This window comes from Scylla paramamosain, chromosome 9, assembly GCF_035594125.1.
Source record: "Scylla paramamosain isolate STU-SP2022 chromosome 9, ASM3559412v1, whole genome shotgun sequence".
Taxonomy (NCBI): domain Eukaryota; kingdom Metazoa; phylum Arthropoda; class Malacostraca; order Decapoda; family Portunidae; genus Scylla; species Scylla paramamosain.
Window position 1 is genome coordinate 7491425 of NC_087159.1, and position 18792 is coordinate 7510216.

Sequence of the window (18792 nt, forward strand, 5' to 3'; positions counted from 1 at the left end):
GCGACACCCAGATACGTGAACACCTTCCGGCTCGAGGAGGTGAGCGGCGGGATGTAACACACACACACACACAGAGCGTCATTACACTTAACTACATGCCCACGCACCACAAGGATCACAAAAACGCCACCAAATCACGCAGAAAAGCACGCCGGTAGTTAAGCAGCACCTCAGAATTTGGGTTAATGACAGCGAAGGAGCGAGTTAAATACGGTAGCGGGAAGGAATGCTGAAATTATGCACTGAAATTATGCATGAAATTATGTGTGAATTAGCAGCTGATGTGTGTTGTTATGCACGAAGTTATTAAATATACATAGTAGCCAGGTTACGGGGGAATTATGTAACTGTAGCACTCTGCAAGTAGAGAAGACAATTATCTTATTTTGCAAGATGAGGAGGAACAGGAAGAGGAGGAGGAGGAGGAGGAGGAGGAGGAAAAGGAGGAACACAAAGGAAGAACGAACAGCAATGCACTTCTTGGCTCTTCTGGGACTGTTTGTTGGGACTGAACTATCTAGCAAACTGTAAGAAAAAAAAAACGATAGCAAAGATAAAGGCCCCTCCTCACCCGCTGCTCCCTACGGCCACGAGTGGCATACCGCGCAGTGTGGAGAAAGTGTCTGGAAATTCCATTGGAAAGGGATGAGAACTATCACTATTGCTATTTATATCTAGTGCTCAACAACTAACAGCTCTTCAGTAAACTAACATTTCACACATAAATCCGAATGGATTTTAATTGCAATGACAACAGATGGTACTTCACTTGTGGATTGGAGCAAAAAAAAGAAAAAGAAAAAGAAAAAGAAAGAAAGAAGCGTGTCCAGTCTATTTTTTACATACTGTAATTGTTGTACTGTCGACGACATTAGGAGGTTAAAAGTTCCAAGGGTTAATGATCCAAATGAACAAGAAGTGTTTACCTTCGTTTCATCTGGATCTTTTACCATCTATATTAATTTTTTTTCTTCGTTTTTTTGTTGTATTCGATTGATCAACTGTAAAGTAATCGTCCACATTAATGTTATCAAATCCTTTGGTATTTGAAATACTTCTGTTAGAGTGTCTCGCAATCTTCGTTTTGAACGACTTAAGAAATTAAGTTCTCTAATCCTTTCTTCATATGGAATATTTCTATACTGTACGATGGGGTCGGGTTATGAATTTTCAAAATTTTCTATGATCCTTTCTGATTTGTTTTTGAAGGTATGTCCGATAAAGACAATTAATTTGCTGGCAGTTGTAAAGACCTCTAAGTAATATTGACTGGGTTTTAGATCACTTGATATCAGGATTCCGAGATCTTATTCCATACTCACTGTAGAGTATTCACTGTCTGTCATTCACTGGATATTGAAAGCTGTGATTATTACTTCCAGTGTGAAGTACTTAACACTTACCGACATTAAATTTCATATGCAATTTGATGGCACAATAAATTAATTGATCTTAATTTCTCTAAGGTTTCTTGCGTTGTAATTACTTCAGTGGCAATTTTCGTCTCATTAGTAAATTCTGGCATTTTTCACGCGAAGCCATCGTCGATGTCACTATATAAGTTAGAAATGGAACAGGGCCAAATACCAAACCATTTACTTCAGTGACAAGGTCTTCTATTGTCGAAAGGATAAAGTCGAGTCTATTACTGATATGCGTTGGTCCTTTAACGTATTAATACAAACCGCTCTCTAATAAATTTAGGTAAAAGTCACGCCCTGTAAGAGTTGTGTAGACCATCTCATCTAGGTGCGGTATCTTTAAGTCTGCCATTACGATTCTCTCGCAATGACAATATGTTTTAAAGTGTAGTTCAGATATGTTATGGCCAGTGTGTACAGGCTGTCCCGATGGTCTGCTGATGGGCCCTCACATTACTTAACATGACTTTGTTTTTCACTTTCGATTTAAACATTGTTCACATTAGTAGTTTGTTATTATTATTATTATTATTGTTGTTTATTTATTGTTTATTTATTACTTTTATTATTTTGCTTTACGGAAACTGGATGCACCGAGTTGAGAATATAAAGAGTGACGCGACCGATGATTCTGTTTTCCCTTTCACAACTAAATATTGTGTATCCTGGTAAGTTATATTCGACAGTGAAGTCAATCAGTCAATCAATTAATCTCTCTCTCTCTCTCTCTCTCTCTCTCTCTCTCTCTCTCTCTCTCTCTCTCTCTCTCTCTCTCTCTCTCTCTCTCTCTCTCTCTCTCTCTCTCTCTCTCTCTCTCTCTCTCTCTCTGTTGTGTCAAACCATGTAACCAATTCCAGTTAGGTGATAAGAGACGCCTGACTGCAAACGCCTCGAGTCTTCAAATTTGTTGCGCAGACTCCGTGAATTTAAAGAACAGACACTGATATTATTGGAGTCGGGAATTGCTTTGATTGAGTGGTACTTTAAGACAGAGGGAGAGCAGTGGCAGCAGCAACAACAATAAGAGGAGGAGTACGAAAATGGAGAGAAAGAAGAAAAGATAAGAAGAAATGGTTAAAGAGATAAAGACAAAATTGAAGAAGGAGAAACCTGAATGAAAAGATGAAAAAATAATGAAGACGGAGGAGGAGGAGGAAAGTGGAAATGAAAAAGAAATAAAGATAAGAAGAAAGGATGAAAGAAATCAAGAGAAAATTAAAGAAAGAAAACTAAAAGAAAAAAAAAAAACAAGAGGAAGAAAATGAAGACGGAGGAGAGGAAAATGATAAGGATGAGAGAGAGAGAGAGAGAGAGAGAGAGAGAGAGAGAGAGAGAGAGAGAGAGAGAGAGAGAGAGAGAGAGAGAGAGTGATGATAATAATAATAATAATAATAATAATAATAATAATAATGATAATAATAATAATAATAATAATAATAATAATAATAATAAAGAGCATAGAAACGAAATAGAAACGAAAGGATCAGCGGGTTACACAGTGTCACTTTTGCATGATTTTAGTGATCATGGTGGTGGTGGTGGTGGTGGTGTTGCGTCGTGCAGGTAGAGAGAAAGAAAGAAGCTATCTCACTCTTCCCTCCCCAGCACAAACACACGCACTCATACACATGGCTTTTGTCCCCGTCAGCACCTCTCCCTCACTCATATATACGGCTCTTGTCCCTGTCAGTAGGTGTACAATGCGTGCGCTGGTGCTTAAGGAGGGACAGAAGGAGGGACACGCTAGGAATGGACAGCTTAGAAGTCTCGCTAGTGACACAGACATCCCTCATTAGTTACTCGTGGCCGGTGATGTTGTGTCAGTGTGGTGGCTTGAGTCAGGTGTCTTATTTGAATGTGCTTTTGTCCTTCTCTCTTCTTCAGTCAATTTGCGTCCCTCCTTCAGAAAATAAGTTGTCTAGTATGTCTGCGTATGTTTGTGTGGAGTGCACGTGTTTTGTTTAGTTGTCTCTCTCCTTCAAAAAGTTTAATGGGTCTTGCGTTCGTTAGTTAGATGATTTCGTGTTTGGTTGTTTAATCAGTCATTCAGATAGATAGATAGTTAAATGGATAGATAGTTAGATTGATAGATAGATAGATAGATAGATAGATAGATAGATAGATAGATAGATAAATAGATTGTCAGATAGACAGTAGTTAAATTGTTGGTAGAGTTTAGCTAGTTAGCTATCAGCTAGTTCGTGCGTGAGCGAGTGAGTGAATGAGTGAGTGATTGGATTTTGTGGTCAGTTACTTATGTGTTACTTCATAAGAGTCGGCTACTTAGTGTTGATTTAGTTTTGTGGTTCACGACTGCATCACCAATCTAATTCAACGTCCGTCTCTCTCTCTCCTTCAGTAGCTTCCCAATAGCCGCTGCTCACGAGGCGGCAACTAACAATTTGATGGAAGCTCGCCAGTTCTCACCATTTGTCTTATTACAGGGAAAGTTATGGACACGCAGACTGGACGTTACTTTTAGCCAAGCTCCTAGAATGCTCGTCTATGGCCCTGCTCTCACTAAGGCTATTTTCAAAGGCCACAGAGATGACTAGCCGGGTTCTCAAGAATATTTTCTTTTCTTTTAATAATGTAGAAATCCTTTTAATTTGTCACGAGAACCGTAAAAAAAACATTCTTAAAAGCTCGTGTAACTTGAAGTAGACGCTCATGAAAATAGGGGGGGTGCGGCGCAGAAGTGTTTCGGAATACGCGTCTATGCTGCCGCCGCCGCTTCAGGACAGGGATGATGTGAGCACTGAGGTGAATTCACTATAAAGTCGGAGAATATTATATAGCAACTCCCACCTCCCGTCACTCAGTTCTCGATCCGCACTTTCTCCAGGATCCGTGTTGACTCTGGCCGCTCCTTGACGCTGCGTGAATGGCCTTGGTTGTATCCATCGTGTCCATCTTCACCCACGGATTTAAAAAAGATATGCCCATTTTTGACGCCCGCACCTTGACGCTCGCACCTTAAGGCAAGTGTACTTTTTTTTATTATTATTATTATCTATTTCCTTTCCCGAGAGTGTATTATTTGAGGTCGCGGGTGGGTCGGCGGGGTGAGGTGCATGAAAGTGTGAGAAAATTATGTAAAAAAAAAATAAGTAAGAGTTTGGAATGTAGATGACCAGCAGGGAAGAGACGAGGGAAATTGAAAAAAAGGGAGGTGGGGTTTGGAATGTGGAGGAGCAACAGGGAAGAGGAATAGAAAGAGAGGAGAGGAAGGAGGTAGAGTTTGGAATGCAGAAGTAGAATAAGACGTAAATACCGATGAAGAACGAAGGGAAAAGGAAGGTTAAGTTGAGAACAGTAAAGACTAGAGAGGGGGAGAAAGAGATAATAGAAAAAAGAAAGGAAGGGAAATGAGAATGAATCAGAATACAGAAGAACAACAAGAACTGAATACATATACATATACGAGAGAAAAGGAATACCAGAGAGGAGGAGAAATAGATAATAAAGAAAGGAAAAGAAAGGAAGAAAAACAAAAATGATATCAGAATACAGAACAAGAAATAAATACAAATATAGTCACAAGAGAACGGGAACTAAGACGCAAGAAAGACAGTATACATGCAAATATTCCTTGGAGCTTAATCATCCTTCCCCAGCAGGCAAGGCAAAGTAGGCTAAGGGGAAGAGAAATGATAAGTAAACCAGAATACAGAAAACGGCAAGAATTAAAGACACGAGACAAGAGAAAATGGGACAAGAACACACGAATGAGAGTATACATGCAAAGAGACAAAGAAGGCTAAGGAAAAGAGAAATGAGAATTAAATTAAAACAGAACAACAGCAATAACTAAATACAAAGAACAGGAACTAGGACGCAGGGGTGACGGTATATATGTAAATATTCCTCGTGGCTTCATCATCTTCCCCCGACGGCCATACAAAGGAGAGTAATTTACAAGTAGGTGTTCCTTGACAAACAGCGAGTGGCGTCCCGCGGCGTGAGGGAGACAGGTTCCTGGGTCAATTTATTTGCTGCCTTGGGGACTCCAGCTAACGTCCAGGAATGCGTGATGTCTCCATTGCACGCCACTGCCGGAAACTTGCTTTGTTAGTCTGCGCGTTTCTTGTTTCTGTGGACTATGCAATCTGAAGTCTTGAAGTGGAATAAGGAATAGAACAAGGGTGACAAATTAAATCGTCAGGGTCAGTAATCAGAATAGGACAAGAAATAACGGGTTGCAGGTTGACAGAGTTGGATTAAAAAAAAAAAAAATAGATAAGAAAAAAGTGGCTCTCAAATAGAATGGTAAAATGAGTGAAATAGTCTCAGTAATAAGATTGTTAATGTTGAGTCAACAGGGAACTTTAAAAGAAAATTAAAGTAAGTCACGAAAGAGGATAATAGGTGTAAATAGGTGGGAGTGTCTTTTACATGATTTGTAGCTCTGATGGGTTCATGCAGCTTCCGTTATTTTCCTGTGTTCTCATGTTCGTGTGATCAAGCAGTGTTTGTCTGCTCGCCGATGCTGATGTTGATGTTGATGTTGGGCAATGAAGTATATCAAAAATTTAAGCGACGTTTATCCTTACTACTTATAGGCTGTTTTGGAAGTTATTATGGGATTTAGCAACAACTGAATGAATCTTTGTCGTCTTTGAAAATTGTCCTTATCAAAGTCCACGGCGTCCCAAATACGGACCCACCACAGTTAAAGTTGAGGGATTCAACTTTGTATTCACTCCCATCTATTACTGCTCCTCGTCGTCTAGCGTCCACTTTTTTTGTACATTTTCAAATTAATTTTTTTATTGTTAGTTTAATTTTCTACATTGTATTTCTTGATTCACTTTCTTCTTTCTTATTTTACATATTATGTTGAGCACAGGAGCGTGGCGATGGCTGGAGGGTGTGCAGGGGAAGTAGTGCGTGCATGAAACTGCTCATCGCGACAAACACCAAGCAGAGGCGCACTTTCTGCTCAGGGAAAATCAGCACAAGGTCGTGCCCAGGATGTTCACAGAGAGAGGGAGGGTCAGTGAGCCTCCTCCAGGGGACATGTGAGAATGGTGATTGCCTGAAACTGCACTTCCCGCCTTTTTACGACGGTTGAAAGACAAAATCCTAATATTGCAGTGAAAGCCAGTCCGGTTCACCGTCAAGGAGGCGTTTTGTACTTGTGTTTGATTAAGAATAATACACATTTCCCACAAACTGGCTTCATCCAGAGTACAATCACATACAATTCTAGTCCTCTACAGGTAATAAAAAGTGTCAGACAAGGTCACGAAGTCCAGTTTCTTCAGCTGCCTGCAAAAAGCACACAGTTTACAACCATAGTGAGCGTTGCTGGACCCCTGCAGCGGCTGACACACGCCACGACCTCGATGCCCCAGCAGGTGACAATCCACAAACTTGAAAGGTAGATCAAGAGGACAACTTTGTGTGTGTGTGTGTGTGTGTGTGAGAGAGAGAGAGAGAGAGAGAGAGAGAGAGAGAGAGAGAGAGAGAGAGAGAGAGAGAGAGAGAGAGAGAGAGAGAGAGAGAGAGAGAGAGAGAGAGAGAGAGAGAGAGAGAGGAGGGGGGGAAGCGGAAGGGGAGCATCGGCCCACACACACACACACACACACACACACACACACACACACACACACACACACACACAAAAACACACACGCAAGCACGTGCTCGAGCGAGCCCAAACAAACACACACACACACACACACACACACACACACACACAAGCGGAAAGACATAAAAAAAAAGACATAAATTCAGAGACAAACAGACACACAATGTGAGGAAAAGACGACCCACAAAAACAAGAAAATTCATGACCGGAAGAGGAGAGATCAGTGCCAAAAAAAGGGCCGGCTCGCCACCGCAAGCGACATGCAGCGACCACAAGTACATACAAGCCCCGAGCCACGCATCCCCAGGCGCGAGGGAGGCGCGGCTCGCAGTGGAACCAGCGGAACCAACGGAACCGGCGGCCCGCCCCGGAAAGACTAAGAACAGAATGTATGGTACAAAACGCCATGCATGTTTCTGACCAGATCGTGCGTGACGGATGAGAGAGAGAGAGAGAGAGAGAGAGAGAGAGAGAGAGAGAGAGAGAGAGAGAGAGAGAGAGAGAGAGAGAGCGCAACCTGGCCATGTTATGAAATTAAACAGTGTTACTTAAGAACTCATAAAGGGAGAGAGGCTCTAGAGAGGCTCTGAGGCGAGACGAGGCTCCATGTGCATATAAAAGGCGCAACAAAAGAATACTCTCTCTCCCATAGCCTGTGGAGTGTCATGTGACGTAAACACTTTTTTCAGTGGACCAGCGAGGCGTGAGTGATGGTGGCGAGGGGCGGGGCGGCCACACACCCCCTCACTATACACACGTACACTCTGTACACTCATGCTCACTCTCTTCTTCTTCTATAGATGAACAGTCAGATGCTTATTTCACATAAACACGCATAGCCATGATTTCAAATTTCAATTAACCCTTCACCTGGCAGCTATAGAAATACACGCTTATGTTGTAATGCATTCCACTTACGTTACTCAGTTTATTTGTCATGTCACAAATTACACTTGATATAATTACGAGGTATAATGTCTCACCTACTTCCGGCGACAAAATTTCAATATATTCTGTACTGAGAATAAGAGTTATGGGCAAATGACCACTCTAAATGTCACTGCAATATATATATATATATATATATATATATATATATATATATATATATATATATATATATATATATATATATATATATATATATTTTATTTTTTTTTTAATTTATTTATTTATTTTTTTTCAAAGTACTACGTGCGTAAAAGTATTCCTGGGCTACTTGCGTCTAAGTATTCTAAGGACCACATTCTCAACATTTCGGCGTCTTATCTAAACTGCCTTTAAGAAGTCAGTGGAGTTTTTAAGAATGTCTTCATGATTATAACGATAGTTTAACAAGGACTCTATCATCATTGAAAAAAAAACACGCACGACTACCCGAGTAATCATGTCTGTGAGCTTTGAAAACAAGAGCTTTTGAGATTCCGAAGCGTTTTAAAACACGGGCATGGAGTGAAGACCCGACATTGTGGTTGAAGCGAGGCATCAACATTCGAGAGAGAGTGAACCAGTCGCTCACCTGGAAGAGGAATAACTGGATTTTCTTCCAACACGATGGCGAGAGTTGATAAGCGCCCCAGACCGTGCCATTAGAGCAGGTGGAGGCAGCGCGGCAAGCAGGGCCAGAAAGGGAAAGCAGCAGGGAGGGAGGGAGGGTCGGGCGGACCGGTGCGCGGACCCTCGGCTAGTGAAAACAGTAGAGCCAAGAATGCGATGCGAAATGTCAGTTGTGGCCAGCGGCGGATATGTAGGTCCTCCTCTTCTTCCTCTTCCTTTTCCTCCTCCTGCTGCTGTTCCTCCACCCATCACAGTCTATTATCAGGGTGGACGTATCTAAAACACACAGAGAAAACTTCCTCACGCCTAATCGCCTAATGAGTCTGGAGTCACTCGCGCGTAGATACGTCGGCTCGTAATCCCGCTCTTCGCTCAATCAAATCGGATGTCGGCAGGAAAGCAGCTTCTCTTGTCTTCCTTATTAGCATCCACGTTCTAGGTCAGAAAAAAAAAAAGCTGACAATAAGAACGCTGTTTACCTTTACATAGATTAAAGCAAATACGCATGTCATCTCTGGACGGGTTAAAAGTAAAGCAAAAGAGAATGTCGCTCCGAAAACTAACGTAAACGGTTTTCTCATTTGCAACTCCTGGGCCTGAATTTTTTAAACATGTCGCCGTTTTAACTCAGCTACTTACAAAAGGCTCTAGTGAAACTATCAAGCTTTTCAGGACATCTCTCATGACTACCGATAGTTTAACAAGGATTCTGCATCATCAACGAAAAAAAAAAAAAAAAACACCCGTGGGAACCTAACTATTTTCCGCTGACGCACGCCTCGCCGCCAGCTTTTGGATCTGTCCTGAAGTAAGCAAGACGTCGTGACATGGAAGTAGAAAGCTCCTGGCAAGCCTTCAGTCACGGACGGTAAGGGCGGGGCGCGGCGAGGGCGTGTGTACCGAGGGCAACGTCCCCAAAAAGGTTTCCCGTGGCCCCTTCCGCATTTGTTTTTTCTTTCTTTCGTTCCCTCTCCCTTTAAGGTGCCTCCACGCCCCACGCCCCACCCTCCTCCTCCTCCTTCTCTTTTTCTTCTTCTCTTCTTCTTCCTCCCCCTTCTCTCCTCCTTCTCCTTAATTTTTTCTTCTTTATCTACTTCGTCTCCTCTCCTCCTCCTTCTTCTTCTTCTTCATTTCTTCTTCTCCTCCTTCCCCTCCTTCCCCTCCTCCTCCTCTTCCTCCTCCTTTTTCATTTCTTCTTCATTTGTCCTTCTTCTTCTTCTTCTCCTCTACTCCTCTTCTTCCTCCTCCTCCTCGTCCTCCACCTCCTCCCACTTCCCCCCCCACCCGTAACCTGCATCATGTCTCCGTCGTGTTTTCGTGATGGTTTGATTCGTATGATGACCCTCACAGCCACACCAACTCTTGAGAATTGACGTGAACATGACATGATTTTTTTTTTTTTACACTATGGAAAAAAAATAGAAAAGAATAACTGGACAACAAACAAGTACGGTGACGTCTTTTTATCACTTGTTTTCTTTCCTGTGCGGTGTTTTCTCTGAGATTTTTACCTTAGTTTTGCGGCAGAGAGAGAGAGAGAGAGAGAGAGAGAGAGAGAGAGAGAGAGCGGGGGGGGCGGGTAATTTGGCATATGAAGAGTTGATTTTCCAAATAAAGACACGAAATTAGAACTGGTGAGTGAATTATCTTCTCTAACTCTTGCTCTTCTTTATTTCCCAAGCACGGGGAGTCACTGCAGCGTACATGTTACTTACATTCAAGATAAATAAATAAATAAAAAAAAAACACAACACCATCATCCCATCATCAAAGGGAGGTTTTCTCTTTCGACCTGCCTAAAGTAAAGTTAAAGAACGATTCCTTAAAAAAATAACAAAAAACAAACAAACAAAGATAATATAGTACAATTCCATCATTACTTTTCCTTTTTCTCTCTCTTTTTTTTTAGGTTGGTATCATTTTTTGGTTTGTGTTTTTGCTACGTATTTTCTTTTTTTTCTTTTTTTTTTCTTCGGGGGTGTAGAATAGATAATTTACTACAAAAACGTGGTGTTATGATGAGATATATCTATGTGTTCCTTATTACTGCTACTACTACTACTACTACTACTACTACTACTTTTACTACAACCACCACTACCACCACCTCCACTACTACTTCAACAACAGCATCAATAACAATGGTAATAATAACAGCCCTAGAGGTGAAGGTACTGATGTTTTAAATTTATGATCGCATTTCAAAAGACCATAAAGTAGCGAAAGTTGTTACAATGATGGAGACGTGGGCTGGGAGAGGCTGCGGGGGAAGGGGCGCGATGGTGCGTGGCGGAGGGAAGGAAAAGAACCGAGAGTGTGGGTAGGAAGAGAGTGGAGAAGTGGAGAGATGTGAGAAGGATGGGAAGGCTGAAGTGACGTGGAAGGAAGGCGGATGAAGACGAGGATTTCCGTGACAGCGCTGCCCTAGTCACGGCGTGTTATTTGGATCGTATTCTGAAACACTTCTGCCCGCACCTCCACTGCCTTCAAAAGGTTCTAGTTGAAACTGCATGGTACTTCAGGGTGTTTATATATATATATATATATATATATATATATATATATATATATATATATATATATATATATATATATATATATATATATATATATATATATATATATATATATATATATATATATATATATATATATATATATAATTCTAGTGAAAGATTTATAATATTTCTATATTATTAATAGAAGAAAACTCTTGAGAAACCGGTTAATCATTTCTGTAGCTTTAGAAAATAGCCGTAGTAAGAAAGCAGAGCGTTTCGGAATACGGGCCTTTGTCTTGGGAAGCGATCAAGTTTCCTTTTTGGTGCGGGGGACGCCGTGACGGAGAGGCGCTGAGGTTTTCGTAACACCCGTGACTCTGATCTTATCGCGCGCAGCTTCAAGTGTTCGTGCCTCACCTCGCATATGGCGCCTCTATGCAACAAGGGTTAAGTGCAACAGTGGGGCGGCGCGGCGGTGGTGTAGCAGAGAGGAGGGTGGTGGAGGGGAAGGCAGGGCGGCGGCGGGGCAGGGCGGTGGCGGAGCAGTGGGCTGTCCTTCACGGCTGAGGCCAAACAAGTCGGTGGGAGAAACACGATACAGGTTTGAGAAAGTTGCCGTTTGGAGGGAATGATACTGAACCCGGCGCGGCTCCTGATACCGTCCACTCCCGGACGAAGTTTTCACTCCCCTCATTAAGGTACACTCCTGGTCCCACGGCGAGTAACCTGCACTCACCTCCCCTGTGTTGAACCTTTTACCCAATCCTGAGTTTCCTGATAAGCCGACAGACTCCTTATAAAATCTACTTATTGATAGACACTCGACAGATCCGAGAACTTGAGACTGAGGCAAAATTGAAAACACATTGGAAGTGTACGGTTTGTTATTCGGTTATTGACCACTGCTGTACAATGCTAAGTATGTAACACACGAGAAGCAGACACGCCCGAAAAGCATCGAGCCTATTTATTCATGACCTTCCACAACATTCGATGACTTGAATGCGCATGACCAGAGCACCGCGTCAGAGGCTCCGTTCAGAGGGATGTAAGACCAGTATGAAAAACGCACTTAGTAACTTTGCTATTTGAATTCCTAGTACCTAAATTTTTGCTACCCGGCTGCTACCTGCCTTTCCTACTACCTGCCTTTCCTACTAGTTCCGAGCCTCGTTAAGTTATCTTTAAACATGCACACCCACTACCTCCTCCCGCCATTTGACCGCTTCGTGAATGCCCAGAGACCTGTCATCCACCTTCGTGCAAACTCCCTAAGTGGTAAAGCCCATATTTTCAAACGTTTCGGCATCTTACTTGCCGTACTTTTTAAGAGACTGTGGTGGAAGTTGTTGAAAATTACATCATGACTTGGAGTGATAAATTAACAACGATTTAACATCATTGATAAGATAAACATCCATGAAAACCCAACTGATCGACTCTGTGGCCTTTGAAAATCTATTGATGAGACCCCAAAAGTCTCTAAGAATTTGAGCCTAAGCGCTTTGACATTCCAGCCCATGTCATTATAATCCTCCACTCCTCCACCGTGTGTCTATTATCTCCTTACTCCTCTACATCCATCCCAGTCCATCCCTACAATGACCTCCAGCTTCTCCAAACCCAGATTCCAGCTCCACCTCAGCTCTCACTTTCCCCCACAGCCGCTGATCACCCCTGCCCCTCCCGTACAAGCGTCACTGTGCCCCCACCCAGGCTCCATCAATCTTTGGACCATATTCTGAAACACCACAACCTGCACCTCGACTACTTTCAGTAGGCTCTAGTTGAAGTTACACAGTTTTAAGAGTTTTTTTTTACGGTTCTAGTGACAGATTAAGAAAATATTTACATTATGAACAGGATATACACTGGAGAACACGGCTAATCACCTCTATGCTCTCTGAAAACTGACGTGGTAAGAAAGCTAAGCGTTCCTGAATACTAGTGTTTATCCCAAGCCTCCCCTCACCCTCGTTCCTTGACCCTCATCCCTTTCCCGGCGCCACACCTCTGCCCTTCCACTTCCTGGTTTCTTTACAACTTTCATTCATTCGTCACTACCTTCTATAATCTTTCCTTCCTTCCTGCTTTTTTTCTTTTCTTTTCTTTTTTTGTTTCCTACGCTTTTTTTTCCCCACCTTTGATATAGTGCTACCTTCCTCTCTCTTATGTTCATTCTTCCCTCTTGCACTTCCTTCCTCCCGTCCTCCTTTCTGTCTTTGTTTCCTTCTGTCCATCCGTAGCTCATCCCTTTCTCTCTCTCTCTCTCTCTCTCTCTCTCTCTCTCTCTCTCTCTCTCTCTCTCTCTCTCTCTCTCTCTCTCTCTCTCTCTCTCTCTCTCATCTTCCCTTACTGGTTCCTCTTCATGTTCTACTCGTTTCTTTTCTCTCCGTTTTTTGTTTGACAGTTTTTTTTTTTTTTTTTTTTTTTTACGGGAGAAAGAAAGGTCGGTCAATGTGCGAGAGCGGCGCTTGAATTATTGGAGGGAGAGTGGGACGAGAGGGAGGGAAGGAGGAGGAAGGAGTGTAGGAGTATAGAAAGGAGTAAAGGAAGGAGTGAAAGAAAGAAGGAAGAAACAAGGGAAGAAAGGAAAGGGACAGGGAGGGAGAGAGTTTAGTGAAAATGATGATAAATGACCGTTTGAAAGTTTGTATTTTCTTGAAACCTCTGCGTATAGCTCATGAATAACACAAAGTGAATTTAGGACACAAGGACTCGAAAAAAAGAGAGAGAAAAAGAAAAGAAATAAAGAAAGAAAAGAAATTCTCAAGTCTTTCTGTGAGGCAGGTGGACAGACAGACAGACAGACAGGCAGACAGGCAGACAGATAAAAAGAAAAGTAAAGAGGTAATATTTGCGACCCTTGACATCTTTGGACAGACCACCGCTGCACACACAATGCATGAATGTTCTTTTGGTGTGTCACTTATGAAGGATTTTAAGCTCCATGTATGCCTGAGTAAGAACAAAAAATAAAAGGAAGCTGTAAGGAGCCGTCAGACCTACACGTGGCGATCCCTGTATGAAGTATTCCAATCTATTTCCATCTATCATTCCCATCTACAAATCTCCTTTTAAAAATTCTCAATTACTCGACATAGCCTGATTATCGAGTCCATTCCATTCATCTGCTGTTTTAAGTGAGAACCAATATTTTTCTTTTTTTTTCTTTTTTTAATCAAACTTTATGAAGCTTGAACCGGTTATTTCTTGTCCTGTCGGGTTTAGGCTTGATAGTTAAATTTGAGAAGTCAGAGCTGCTGCCACTGTCTTCCTCCTTTCTCATTCATCCACATCTTTTCTTCTGTCTCCCTTCCTTCACTCCACTTTACCTTCATCTCCCTTGTTTTCCATTCTTCCTTCTGCCTTGTTCTATTTTACAACTGATTTGCCTTTATTTATTTTTTTCTTAATCTTCTCCCCCTCCTTCTTTTCACAGCCCATGCTTTTCTCTCCCCTTCTTTTGCCTCACTAAACCTTCATCCCTAAATCTTCTGCCTTCTGCATTTCCGGTCTTCACGCTCATTTTCCTCACTTTTCTTGCCCTACTTCAATTAAAAACCCTTCAATAACTCTTCTTCCTCTACACTCATGCAACGTACTACAGACACACACACACACACACACACACACACGGAAGGCAGCCACCACCACCACCACCACTACCATCACCACTACAACGCGCTCCACAAAAACTCGACTTGACGCTGTAGTCGGCCAGTGAAAACGTGGAGAAATTAGTTCAGGAAGGCGGATGTGGAGGGTCGGATGGCAGCGGCGGTGGCGGTGATGGTGGTGGTGTTGGTCGTGGTGGTGTCGGCGGCTACTAACACCCCAGTACCAGTGGTGGTGGTAGTGGTGGTGGTGGTGGTGGTGGTTACGTCACTCTATTGCCTGTGTTAATTGTTATTCTTGCTCCTACTTCTACTCCTCTAGCTGTGTGTCGCTCCTGCTGCTGCTACTGCTGCTACTCTTATTCTTCTTCCTTCTCCTCCTCGTGTTACTACTGCTACTGCTACTACTGCTACTGCTACTACTACTACTACTACTACTACTACTACTACTGCTGCTGCTACTGATGATAGTGCTAGTGCAATTTTTACTTTGCTTGTGTGTGTATGGACTCAGCACTCCAGCTGCTATTTTTGCTGTTGCTGCTGCTGCTACTATTACTACTATTACTACTACTACTACTACTACTACTACTACTACTACTAATAATAATAATAATAATAATAATACACACCTTAAAAAGAAAAAAAGAAAAAAACACAAAGAAAAAAGGAAGAGGAAGAAGAAAAAATAAGAGGACGTGATGATGAAGACGACAGAAGCAGCAGCAGCAGCAGCAACAGTTAAATGATCATCATCAGGATCATCATCATCATTAGGATCCTCAGCAGCAGCAGCAGCAGCAGCAGCAGCAGGAGGAGGAGTATTATTATTACTATTATTACAATAATAATAATAATAATAATAATAATAATGTTGCAAGGCGACGTGCGCGCATCAAGGAGCGTCAAGGAAAGGCAAGGAAGTGGGCGTGGCCGGTGTGTGGCTGCAGGGTGGGCGTAAGGGGGGAGGGAGGAAGGAGGGAGGAAGGGTGGGAGGGAGAGTGAGAGGGAGGGAGAGAAAGAGGGAGGGACAACTTTCACTGGCTGAGAGAGAGAGAGAGAGAGAGAGAGAGAGAGAGAGAGAGAGAGAGAGAGAGAGAGAGAGAGAGAGAGAGAGAGACGGGAAATGTGTGGCTAGTGATCTACGATGGTTTTCAAAGGTCATAGTGTGTGTGTGTGTGTGTGTGTGTGTGTGTGTGTGTGTGTGTGTGTGTGTGTGTGTGTGTGTGTGTGTGTGTGTGTGTGTGTGTGTGTGTGTGTGTGTGTGTGTATGTGTTATATTCCCCCTATACAACACTAGTACAGTTACCACACCACACCCAAACAGTCACCAGTCATCACACCAGTTAGCAGTTCACGTCACTATATGCTGGCGGCAACAGTCACCTGGCCATCCTGATACCGCGTGGACAGATGGCGTGGGCGGCTCTCACCTGGGCTCCCAGACCTACTACACAGGGGCCCCGGGTTCACACACACACACACACACACACACACTATAATAAGGGTATTTTTCCAGAATGAAGAACGTTTCCACCAAAAGGACATGTCTCTCCGTTAACTTTTTTCTTTTCTTTTTCCCCTCCAGGACATTTTCCCACTACTGAATTAATACTCCCCCGAACATTTTCTCTCATGGACACTTTTTCCCATCTGAACATTTTTTTTTCTTTTTTTTTTCTTATAAATCTTTTTCACTCCCAAAATTTTCATCCAATAACTTACTCCCCTTAGATTTTTTATTTTTATTTCTTTCTACGTAATTTTTCCTTTTAGACACTTCATACTTTGTTCTCCCTTGCCATTCTCTACCTTGATTTTTCTTCCCTTGCCATTCTTCCCTTGACTTATCCTTCCTGGTTATTTATCTTCTCTCCTGTTCCTTTCATCTTCCCGCACATTTTCTCTCTTCATTTATTCCACATGCACATTTTTACTCTCCGAAGCATTTCCTCTTCGTACACAAACATTTCTTCTCTTGACTTACATTCTTCACGTGGACATTTCTATTTTTAACCTTTCTGAAGTAAAAGTATTGAGGATTGCAAGCTACACGGAAAATTTATTGGCTATTTGGTGCAAGGCAATTCCTATATTTTTGTTGGACAAGGAAACGAAAAACCAGACTAGACAAGGCACATTTAAAGAAAAATCAATAGGAAAATAATTACAAGAAGGCAGATTTGTGTTATTTTTCTACCTTTTTTTTTTTTGGTGTGTGTGTGTGTGTGTGTGTGTGTGTGTGTGTGTGTGTGTGTGTGTGTGTGTGTGTGTGTGTGTGTGTGTGTGTGTGTGGCGCAGGAGGGGTATCCATCATCACGATAACAATTCAAAAGGTCCATAAGAAGAATTCAATAGCTTACTGTATAATCACCCGGATAAGGCATTCTACTTCTTTACTTTCTACCAGCAAGGAGGAGAAGTACAAAACACAACTCGTTGTAAAAAGACGATACAAAAAAAGTTTTTACGATGCGGTCGCGACACATAAGCCTGTATATTCTGAAGTGCTTCGCTCTCTCACCACGACTGTTTTCAAAGGCCACAGAGATTATTAACCCGGATTCCTAAGAGTATTTCTCCTTTTAATAAGTATAAATCTTGTTAATCTGTCATTACAATTATAAAAACACACTTAAAAAACCAGTGTCACTTCAATTACAGCCTTTTGAAAGTAGTGGAGGTGAAACGCTGAGGTGCTTCAGAATATGGTTCACAGACTCATCGCTTCTTTTGACCCCAAGATCCCTTACAGAAATGCTCTAGCGTGCCTCGGGAAGTCAGCTCTCCAGCGTTCAGTATTCCTCTCTGGTCACTCCACGAAGCACTTTCCTTCCGCAGAGCCTTCCATCACGCCCCGCCCCTCCAGCCCCTCTCCTTTTCTCCTCCCAGGCAGCCTCCTCTCCTCTCCGTCACGGCTTCTTGATGTTATCTTTCCTTTCTTTTGGCTTCCTGTTTCACCATTTTTTGTTTTCTCTTTCTCTCGTCACAGCATCATGTCCCTCTCTGTTTTCCTTCTTTCCTTTCCTTCTAACACCTACTTTTTCTTTCCTCTTACTTCCACTGCGTCCTCTCCTTTCCATCCCTCCTTTCCTTCAGATATCCCCTCTCCTTCCACCCCTTCCCTCTTCCTGTGGCTTTTTCTTGTCCATCCTTCCTTTTCTTCCCTCTCTCGCCTCTTTTCCATCTCCCACTGCGGTTCTCTCCTGCCCCTTCCTCTTTTCCATAAGATGGTTCCTTCCCTCCCTTCCCTATTCTATCACGCTGCGTCCCTATTCTCGCCCTACCACGTGTCATGCGCCCTTGCACTTCTCACCTCCCATCCCTGAGTCCCTCCCTAGCCGCCCCTCGCAGCCGTGCCCACTCACGAGCCGCCCCGCCTCTTCCAGCTCCATTATGTAAACTGAATGTAACAGTAATGCGGCGCAAAGCAAGACGGGGGAAAAAAAAAAGTGAAAGCACGTGATAAGACAGACTGGGGATTGGAATGCACGAATTACCACTGCTGTTGCTGCTGCTGCTGTTGTTGCTGTTTAGTGACGTGATATAACGTTATACTGTAATGCTTTTCAGTAGTATAGTAGTAATAGTAGCAGTAACAGTAGTAGTAGTAGTAGTAGTAGTAGTAGTAGTAGTAGTAGTAGTAGTAGTAGTAGTAGTAGTAGTGTGTGTGTGTGTGTCTTCACTCCCACCTTCTAATCTTCCTGGACTAAAAATAGACCCGAAGAAAAAGAAAAGAACAAAAGACAGGAAAAAAGATAATAAAACGATAAACGAAACGGGAAAGGAACAAGAGTCTGTACAATATAGATTTTCTTCGTCACCAAAAACAAACTAGAAGTAGTAACAAGTAAGGAAGGAGGAGGAGGAGGAGGAGGAAGAGGAGGAGGAAGAGGAGGAGGAAGAGGAGGAGAAAGAGGAGGAGGAGGAGGAGGAGAGCCAGTCGGGTGAAAGTACAGAGAGAAGTGAGTGGCGGGTATGGTGGCGGGCGCTGTCGGTTTGTTGGGCGGGCAGGCGGGCGGGTCAATCGGGCAGGCTTCGGAATCTGCGAGTGAACCAGGAGGAGCCGTTGAAAATAATTATAACGAATGAAAAAATGTATT